This window comes from Grampus griseus (assembly GCF_964374135.1).
Source record: "Grampus griseus genome assembly, chromosome: 20".
Classification (NCBI taxonomy): Eukaryota; Metazoa; Chordata; class Mammalia; order Artiodactyla; family Delphinidae; genus Grampus; species Grampus griseus.
Window position 1 is genome coordinate 11,673,943 of NC_139014.1, and position 9,766 is coordinate 11,683,708.

The window sequence follows — 9,766 nt, forward strand, 5'->3', positions numbered from 1 at the left end:
AGCCCAAATGAGGGGCTAATGCCAGGGTTGGGGTGTGTGCTGGGACTAAGAGGGGCAGCTCCCATGTCCTCCCCTCTCTGCCTGTGCTCCTCTCCAGCACCAAGGGCACATCAGTCATCCAGAGCTTGGCCACCTGCCTCCAGTCCCTGCCTTGCCTCCTATGCTCTGGGAAGATGGGGGCAAGGGGGGTGGTTATGGCCACTCCTGTGTCCTACTTAAAGAGTAGGGGGACAGCCTTGGGCATCTCGGGGAAGGAAGTGATGGGAGCTTCATGGTCTTGAGCCCCCTTCACCAGATGGGTGGAAGTTTGCAAAGTTCTTAGCAGGGTCTGTTTCTCTTGGCCTGTGTCCCAGCTATGGACCCTTGGACAAGCCACTTTCCTGCCTGAGACCTGCTTCTCCTGTCTGTGAAAATGAGATGAAATGTGAGGCCAACAGGACAGCTCATTGGTGGAGACTCCTGCATGCTCTGTGTACCCCATGGTCTCTGAGCTGCTGGGCCTAAACAATGACACTATCTGCAGGGAGGAACAGAGGTACAGTCCACTGGTCATTTCTTGTCTTCAGCATCATCTCCTCGTTTCCAGTTACCAGAAGAGGCAGAGACTGTGTTGCTCCAATATCTGTCTTCCCCTTTTTCCTCAGTAATAGAACCACACTTGTAACTGGGCACCTGGCTGTCCAGAGTCAAGATCACATTTCCCAACTTCCCTTGCAGCTATTCTGAGTTCTGGGCAATGAGGGTAAACAGCAACATCATGTGCAATGGGATGTGTCCTTAACATAGGGGCTGTGCTCTTCTTTGTCCTTTCTCCTTTCCTGCTGGTTAGAATGTACATGTGATGGCTGGAGCTTGAGCAGCCATCTTGGATCATGAGGAGGAAGCTACATTTGAGAACAGTAGAGCAACAAGACAGAAGGAGAAGGAGCCTGGGTTCCTTCTGTGGAGGAACTGTGGATGACTCTGGAGCCTCCAAAGCTGCCCTGGAGGCTTTATGTGAAAGAGAAAGAAATCTCTCCATTGTTTTAAGTCACTGTTATTTTGGAGTTTCTGTGGAAATGAAATCTAATCCTCACTGAGTGTTGGATCTTGTTCACTCCACCACCCATCTCTCGGGCTCTCCTTTTCTTGCTGCTTCTCTGTCAGTGCTGAGGACTTCCACTTCCACCTCCTGCTGCCATTCCCTCCCAGACCCCCCACCCCCATTCTGCTGGGACACCTCTTTTAAGAGTCCCTCGGGCAATGTGATCTCTGATGTGGTTCATTCTCAGTCCTGACGTCACTACCAGTTCGGGCCCTCTCACAGCACAGAGCGCTCATCACAGCCTGTAATTATGTATTTATTGTGGATTTCCTTGATTGCCTGCTTCCCAGGACTGTCATTAATGTGAGGGCAGGGCCCCTGCCTGTGTGGGTTCAACATTATGTCCCTGTGCCCAGCTCAGGGCCTGGGCACAAGTGTGCACCAGGTGGGTGCTTGCCCTGCTGACACCACTGTCCTCCCCACCCCCACTCCTCAGCACCCACAGCCCCTACTGCTTCCCATCGTCCTCCCTTGCCCTCCCTCCCCCAATGCCCAGAGTTCCCTCCACAGCTCTCCTTGCTCTGCACCAGTCCTGATCTTGCACTGGATCTCCAAGCCCCAGGGCCTTCCAGCTATCCACACCAGCCACATTTCAGTTTCTGAGTTCTGGTTTCAGAGGTGAGGAAAGAATTGACACTGGAACTCCAGAAGCAGATCCAGTGCTTACTGGTGGTGTGGCTTCACTTCTCAGGCCCTCCCCCTCTTCCTGTCCTATCAATGGGATAATACCACCCCCACCCAGGTAAGCATCCTATTTACAGGGGCATTAGGAAGATGAGGAGGTGGAACATGTTCCCCCAAACCCCAATGGCTAACAGTAAAAGACAGACAATCTCAAGTGCTGACATAGGCGTGGGGCTACCAGAAATCACCCACACCGCTGGTAAGAGAGGCGGTCAGGACTGACATTTAGAGAACTGGTGGCATCCACTAAAGTTAAATATTGCCTCCTCAGCAACCCCGCTGCCAGGCACAAACTCAGAAGATGTGCACTAGAATGTTCACAGCAGCACTGTTTGCAAACTTTGGAGATTTATTTGCATGTCCATTAACAGGAGACTGGGCGAATAAACTGGCATGCCCATACAACAGGATACAACCCGGCAGTGCAAAAGAACACAGCACGGACACACCCAGCATGGGAGAAAGGAACGAGGCCAGCCTCAGGACAGGCGGTGTGGCTCCATTAACAGGAATATAAAGATCAGGCAAAACTTATCTCTAGGGGGCACTTCTGGGGTTTGGGATGAGAGGGGGCACCACGGAGCCTCTGGTGGGCAGTTATCTGGGTGGGATGGTGGTTGCATGGTGAACACAAATGGAAAGTCCATCCACCCGTAAATCTGAGATTGGTGTTCTCACCTCAGGATTTTTAGATGAACTGATTGATTGATTGATTTTTTAAAAATAAATTTGTTTATTTGGGGCTATGTTGGGTCTTCGTCGCTGCACGTGGGCTTTCTCTAGTTGTGGCGAGCTGGGGCTACTCTTCATTGCGGTGTGCTGGCTTCTCACTGTGGTGGCTTCTCTTGTTGCAGAGCACGGGCTCTAGGCGCCAGGGCTTCAGTACTTGTGGCGCGTGGGCTCAGTAGTTGTGGCGCACGGGCTTAGTTGCTCCGCAGCATGTGGGATCCTCCCGGACCAGGACTCGAACCCGTGTCCCCTACATTGGCAGGAGGATTCTTAACCACTGCGCCACCAGGGAAGTCCCTGATTGATTTTTAATTTTCTTTTTTTGGCCACACCACGCAGCATGCAGAAATTCCAAGACCAGGGATCGAACCCGTGCCCCTGCAGTGGAAGTGCGGAGTCTTAACCACTGGACCACCAGGGAAGTCCATAGATGAATTTCTAAAAAGAGGAGGCATGGTCTGGGGACACAGAACATGGGTCCACAGGACAGTCTTGTCACTGTAACCCCCCAGACCAGCCCTCATTCCTCCTCCTCCTCTATCCCCTCTTCTGTTCAGGACTCGCTGGTCTCCCGCCCTGAGGCTCTGGACTCTGCACAGTCCCCCAGCCAAGCCCCACACTCCCAGCAGCCGTGTGCTTCTGTGCTCTCATGCTCCTTCCGATCCGTTCTCTCTCTTTGACCTTGACAGGCACCACCACACTGGCCTCCCTGGCCTTGGGTCGGGGCTGTTCTGACAGAGCCAAGGGCACATGCACATCCTGACCCTGCACGCCAGAAGGTGCTCGTGCTCTTAAGGACACACCCTCCCCACTCCTGAGCAGTATCCCGTCCACCTGCCCTGGCTTCCTTCCACACAGTGGGAGAACCCAGGTCTGAAACTGGCACTCCTGATTCCAGGCCATCAGATCCCAACTTCTGATCTTGGCCAAGTCAGGGATGGCAAATCGGTCATCTTATGTCATCTTATGTGCCAGCTGCGATTGATTAGAGGGCTGCCCGGAGAATGTGCTGATTAGAGGGCTGCCCGGAGAATGTGTTGAGAAGGATTCTGAGGCCACCTCTGGGCTCCTCAGAAAAGAGTGGCTGATGGATTAGTGACATCTGCCATATGTGATGGAGGAATGCAAGGCAACCTTGCTGTCCCTGAGGGCCATCTTCACTGCCCCCCATACAGGCTCCTTGAATCCCACCAAACCCACCACCTCCCTGACAACAACGAATGCTTACAATGACAGCGCACGTGTATCTATTGAGCCCATAATTACCAAGTACAAGACTGCTAAGCACATCACGTAGATTCTCTTTCAACCTGCCTGATAATCCTGTTATTACGACCATATGACAGGTGGGAAACCAAGGTGGGAAACCAAGGTGGGGGTACCTGGTCCGGGTCCCCTGACTCCCACGTAGTGGGGTGTGCACACAGCCAGACTCCCCAGAGCCACATCCTTGGACCTCGAGGTTTCACCTCTGTGCCCTGTGCCTTTCTTCACCTTCTCCAGTGCTCCAACTCCCACCTGCCCTTCAAAGCCACCTCAAGCGCCACCTCCTTCCCTCATCTCCATTCTGCAAGGAGTCCCCTCCCTCCCGAACCTCCCAGGGGTCCTTGGCTCGGGGCGCCTCATCCTGAATTTGTTCTGGCTGTATCTGTTGGACCATGAACACACCTGGAACACATCCTTTCCTCCTTGGAGCCTCCTGGGGCTGAGACCTGGCCTGGCAGAGAAAGGCCCCCTGAAAAGATGTATTGAGTGCATAAACGCTCCCTGCCTCAGAGGGAAGCCTGTCAGACCTCGCCAAGGCAAAACACATGGGCCATCCATCTCCAGTGTGTGCTGAGCACCTGTGGATGGGTGCAGGCACCAGGAGGAGACAACAGTGAGCAAGACCAGTCCTTGCCCCTGGAACTTACGGTCCCAACAGTGCCCTGTGACAACTGCTTATGGAAACGGAGCATCAGGGAGAGCTCCTGGAGGAGGAGGAGGCGCTTGAACTGCACGGCCCACGTGCACTGACAGGCATGCTCCACATCCACTGCTCTGTCTCTGTGTTCAACTCACCACTTGCATGTTGTCTTCCCACTCCTGAAAGGCTTGGAATGGTTCTGCACCAGGGAGGGAGGGGCTCAGCCCAACACTGGCCCCTTCATTTCTCAACTACCTCTGCACAGGATTACACAGGGGTTTCACTTACATCCTATGTCACTGCCTACAAAACAGCAATGTTTCTAAGATGCTTTTATTCACACTTCAGAACAGGTGCTGGACACCTCCTCATTTCTCTGCCCCAGCTGCCCTACCTTGTGGCTTGAGGCTGACCTGTGGGCACAGTGTTAATAGGAATTCAGCCAAAAAGGAGCCTGCAGATGAGAGGAGCAGGCAGGAGGAAAGTGAGGTCGGTATATATATCACCAGGCTCCTCCCAACCAGGTTGCTGTGTCCCTCCTTCCAAGGTCAGGACTCATGCTGGATGGGCCTCTCCTATGGCTACAGCTACCCTTCAGTTCAAAGCGGTAATAGCTCCCCTTTGTTGCTGGCCCTGGGCTGCACCACCTCTCCTTTAATTCATTCATTTTCCATTTATTCAACTCTCCTCAAATACCCTGTCTGAGGGTGCCATAAAAATGTAAGACTAAGACCACGTCAATTGCCCATAAAGAACACTTTTGTATGTTCCACTTGGAGTAGCTCAGAGGGGAGACTAATGGAAACTAGGGGGAGGTTAGCCTCCAAGCCTCCCCTGGGGCCACCGCTGTTTGTGTCCCCAGGATAACAGCAGGAGGTGTCAATAACTGACTCAATGAATGAAAGAATTGATCCCACCTGGTCCCGCCACCACCAACAGCAGATTGCCTCTTCCTTCCTTCCACCCGACCCGCTTCAGCCTCCACGGCCAAGCCCAGATGGAACGCCCCTTCCTTCCTCATCTCCTGAGGGCAGGGGGCAGGATACAGCGGTGGGTGAGTGGAGAAGCCCTGTGCCCAAGCCCCCAGGGAAGACGAGGGCCCGCGGCCGAGCAGCGGCATCGGGAACCGGGTCTCCAGGGGCCTTCACCCTAACAGGCTGGGTGGCTTTGAGGCTGTCACTTCACGTGTGCAAAGGGAGCAGCCACGACCCCGGCCCCGCACAGCAGATGACCCAGAAGATGGCACAGGGCTTTGCGCACAAAGGGCACTCGGGGACCCTCGGGGACGACCGGGGGTCCTCGGGGCGGGGGTCCCCGGCGCGGCGCGGTGCGAGGGATCGGGTCGCTCTCTCCTATCTCCCCGTCGCACCAAAGTGTACGCGCCCCGCCCATCTCGGCCAGAGAACCGCCGGGCACTGCGCCCCACGTGGGGCCGTACGGGCTCGCGACCCCGGCGCCCGATTGGCCGAAGAGCAGCCAATCAGAGGGCGTTGTCAGCAGCTGCCTCGCCAATTGGCTGAGGGGAGCGGGCCAGGGAGGGGCGGGGCTTCCTTTTGTTCTTTCCTCCGCGGCACCACGAGCCCCGCCTCGGGGTCCCCTGCCGCTTGGGCTGCACGCCGCGGGTGCCCCCACCCCAGAGCCGGGGTTGGGGCCGTCGGGTGCTGCCGGGGGGCTGCAGGCAGCAGCCGAGGCCCTTCCTAGCTGACCGCTCCGGGGGACGGCCCCCCTTCAGCCCCCTCCCCACCCACAACTTGCTCATACACAGGAGAAAGAACCAGCCGCCTGAAACGCGGCCTGCCCAGGGGTGACCTTGGACAAGCCCTTTCAGTTCTGTCCCTCGGTTCCCTTACCCTTGCTTTCTCTCTGTCTCAGAGGACTTGTGGACAAGGAGAGCCCATAAAAAATGAGCTAGGGGCTTCCCTGGTGGCACAGTGGTTGAGAATCTGCTTGCCAATGCAGGGGACACGGGTTCGAGCCCTGGTCTGGGAAGATCCCACATGCCGCGGAGCAACTAGGCCCCTGAGCCACAACTACTGAGCCTGCGCGTCTGGAGCCCACAACAAGAGAGGCCGCGATAGTGAGAAGCCCGCGCACCGCGATGAAAAGTGGCCCCCGCATGCTGCAACTAGAGAAAGCCCTAGTTGAGAAAGACCCAACACAGCCAAAAATAAATAAATAATTTAAAAAAAAAAAAAAAAAAGAGCTCAGGCTCTCGCTAAAATGTACCCAGTGAGTGATAGAAAGTCTCTGATTTTTTCTGAGGGGAAGATGGTCGAGGAGAGGAGACGAAGTGTCCGGATGTTGCTAACTTGAGACTGTATTCAGAGTGACAGTCCTTTCCTAATCAGAGGGGCTGGGTGGGGGATGGGGCAGAAGACCCTGCCTCAGCCTGGCCAGCTGTGCAAACTCTCCCTAAATCATCCTCCCTCTTCCATCACTTCACAGTGGCCTCCCTCTGGGGTGGAAAGTGGTGGCCCCAGGAGCCAGGGGCCCTTGCAGGGAGAGAGGGCCCTGGGCTGGGCTGGGGGTCAGAGGTTCAGGTCTGGTCCCTTTTCCACCCAGCCCAACACCTTCCCCCAGAAAGTGCCTGGAGGCAATTCCCAGTGAGATGGTGGCCACATACAAATCTCTGGAGGCAGCCAGGCTGCGTTGCTGCCCGGGCTGTGGACACAGGGCCCCGATCTCTAGACTGGGGCCTGAGGCCCCCTCCTGCTCAGGGTCCCGCACCGACCCCTGGGAGCCCGGAGTCTCAGCCCCTTTCCTTCCATGAGGCGGTAACCAAGGAGACCACTGAATGACAGGAGGAACAGGCCCTTGCAAGGGAGGAGGTCAGGCCCCAGGGATTCCTCAGCACCCTTCCCAACCCCCATTAACCTGGAAAAGCCCCCAAACCAGTGTTGATGGAGAAGATGGAGCCCTGATGGTGGCTCAGGGACAGCAGCTTGACCAAAATGGGAGTCACCTCCAAGACCACCCCGGACCTAAGAGTCTGTAAAAATGTAATTCCCTGAGGAAGACAGATTCGAATCTGATCAGGGTCAGAATGCCTCTTCATGCCATCAATGGAGCAGTCCCTCAGCCACTGTGACTCCTCTTCTCTGGTGTGCTGGGCCACCCGCTCCAGCTCCTAGCAAGCAGCATGGGGGTCAGAGGCCTTCCCCGCAGCCTGGCTATAGTGGCCCCTGGAAGGACTCCCAGCCTCAGGGCCTTGGCAGGTGTCTGCTGGCTCCCTGGGGGTGGGGTGCTGGGAGCCTGACATCTGCGGACTGTTTTTCACTGTTGGACAAATTGAATCAATGAAACAGGCCCCATCGGGGTGGCCGGGAGCCCAGTGAATGGGAAGGAGAGAGGAGCAGAGGCAAGGGGGCAACACGGCCCATCTCAGGGGCATCTCGCCAGTGAGGGTTCAGGGTGAAGAGGCAAGTGGAACACACCCCCTTTCTGGCTGTTTGGGGGCAGGGACCCTCTATGCAGACCACAGGGAGGGAGGGTCATGGGGCAAAAGCAAAAGCCAGCCAGGGGTGCTGGAGCAAGTTACGAGGGGGTGACAGGGAGGAAACTCAGCAGGGACTGGCCCATTTCTCCATCCAGGATGTAGGCCCTCTGGGCTTCTCAGCCATCTGCCCTACAGATCCTTGGGGCACCAGAGCTCCCCAACACCACAGGCTCCTTTCAATGGCATTTTGTTGCTCTCACATGGAGGCCTCTGGGAGCTGGAGGCTCTACCCAAGAGAGAGGAGGCTGCCCAGGGAGGTTGGAGGAGCCAGCAGAGGGAAGAGGAAACAGACTTTGGAGGTGATAGCAAGGGCAGCTGGTCACCCACCTGGAGCGGAAGCCTCCCCTTGGGCAGGCCCAGAATGATTTAGGAGCCGGCTGCTCTGTGACCCAGCTGACCCAGGGCTGGCCAGTGCTTGGGAGGCCAAGCAGCTGCTGGAGCGTCCCCCTGCCAGTGCTGCACCATTCCCTAACTCTAGCAAGGGCAGCAGAGCCATCTCCTCAAATGCCCTTCCCCAGAGTCCTGGGGTGGGTGCTGTCTCCTCCGGCTGCTGTTGCAGGGGCAGGGTTTCTGTGAGTTGGGCCAGGACCCACCCACCCCCAGCTGCCACCCTGGTACAGGCACTCGCCAAAGTACGTTTGCCCTGCTCTTCAAATGCCACGGTGGTGATGATCTCACTGTCACTCTGGACAGCCAGACATCTGACCCTTGATGTCAAATGACCATTACTGGGCCACCTGAGATAGACGGTGTCTCATCAGCAAACTTCTACAGAGGGGTTGGTCATTGGGAGACTTTCACGGGGCAGAGGCTGAGAAAGGGCACTGACCAGTGTCTGGGCCGGGGACTGGCTGAGAGTCCCACTTCCATAAATTAGCCTGGGACCAGGGTTAATTCACTGGGAGATGAAGAGGAGACTCTTGCAGCTGCCACAGCCCCTAGCCAGGGCTGTCAGTGTGGATGCTGCCCTTTTCCGGCGAGGCCACAGGGACACAGGCCGAATCCTGGGCCCAACTGCTATAGCCAAGGGTCCTGCCAGGGGAGGAGAGGGGGGGAGAAGGTGGCAATCGATTTCCTGGTTTTTGCTTGCATGTCACCTGCTGAGGACCCCCAAACTCAGACCCCCGTCACCTCCCCCATGGATAGAGTTCTGAGGCATGGAGGTGTTGAGGATGGGCCACAGGAACCCGAGAGGGATATCAGGTCTTGGCCATCTAGTGCCTTGTCTTAAGGGAAGTGAGTGTTCAGGCCTCCTGGCAGGCACCCCCTCAGGAGGGTGGGATTAGTGCAGGTTTGCTTGCAGAGGAGCAGTTAACAGGGAGGCACGGGGCCCTGGAAGGAAGGAACTGCGCTTGCTTCCTCCACTGAGCCTTTGCTGCATTTTAGGCCCCGACCTCGCCAGCTGCGGTGCAGCCTCGGGGCGGGAAGTCGCCGCCCGCCCGCTCCCACCCTCGGTCTACCAATCCTCGTGTGAACCAAGAGATCAATCTCCGGCGCCCTCAAGGGCTCTCCTCGGGGGAGCAGGCGGCCGGCAGGGGTGGTGCGGGGGCGCCCTCCAGCGGCTGCGGCCGGGACGGCGGCCGACCTAAGGACCCGAAGAGCGGGCGGCTCAGGGAGCGCACCGGTTGCGGGGGACGCTGGCGGCCCTCGCGGATCCAGCCTGAGGAGCCCCTCCGCACCCCAGCGCCCCCGCCCCTCTCGGCGCCCAGTATTCTTGACTGGATCGCAGGTAACTTGGTAACTAAAAAGGGAGCTACCCCATGAGGCACTCTGCCCTTCGCAGCTCACCAGGTGGAGTGGAGAAGAGTAGTAGCACACACACCTAATAAAGCAGCGGGTCCTAGCCCAGCCAGGAACAATCAACACC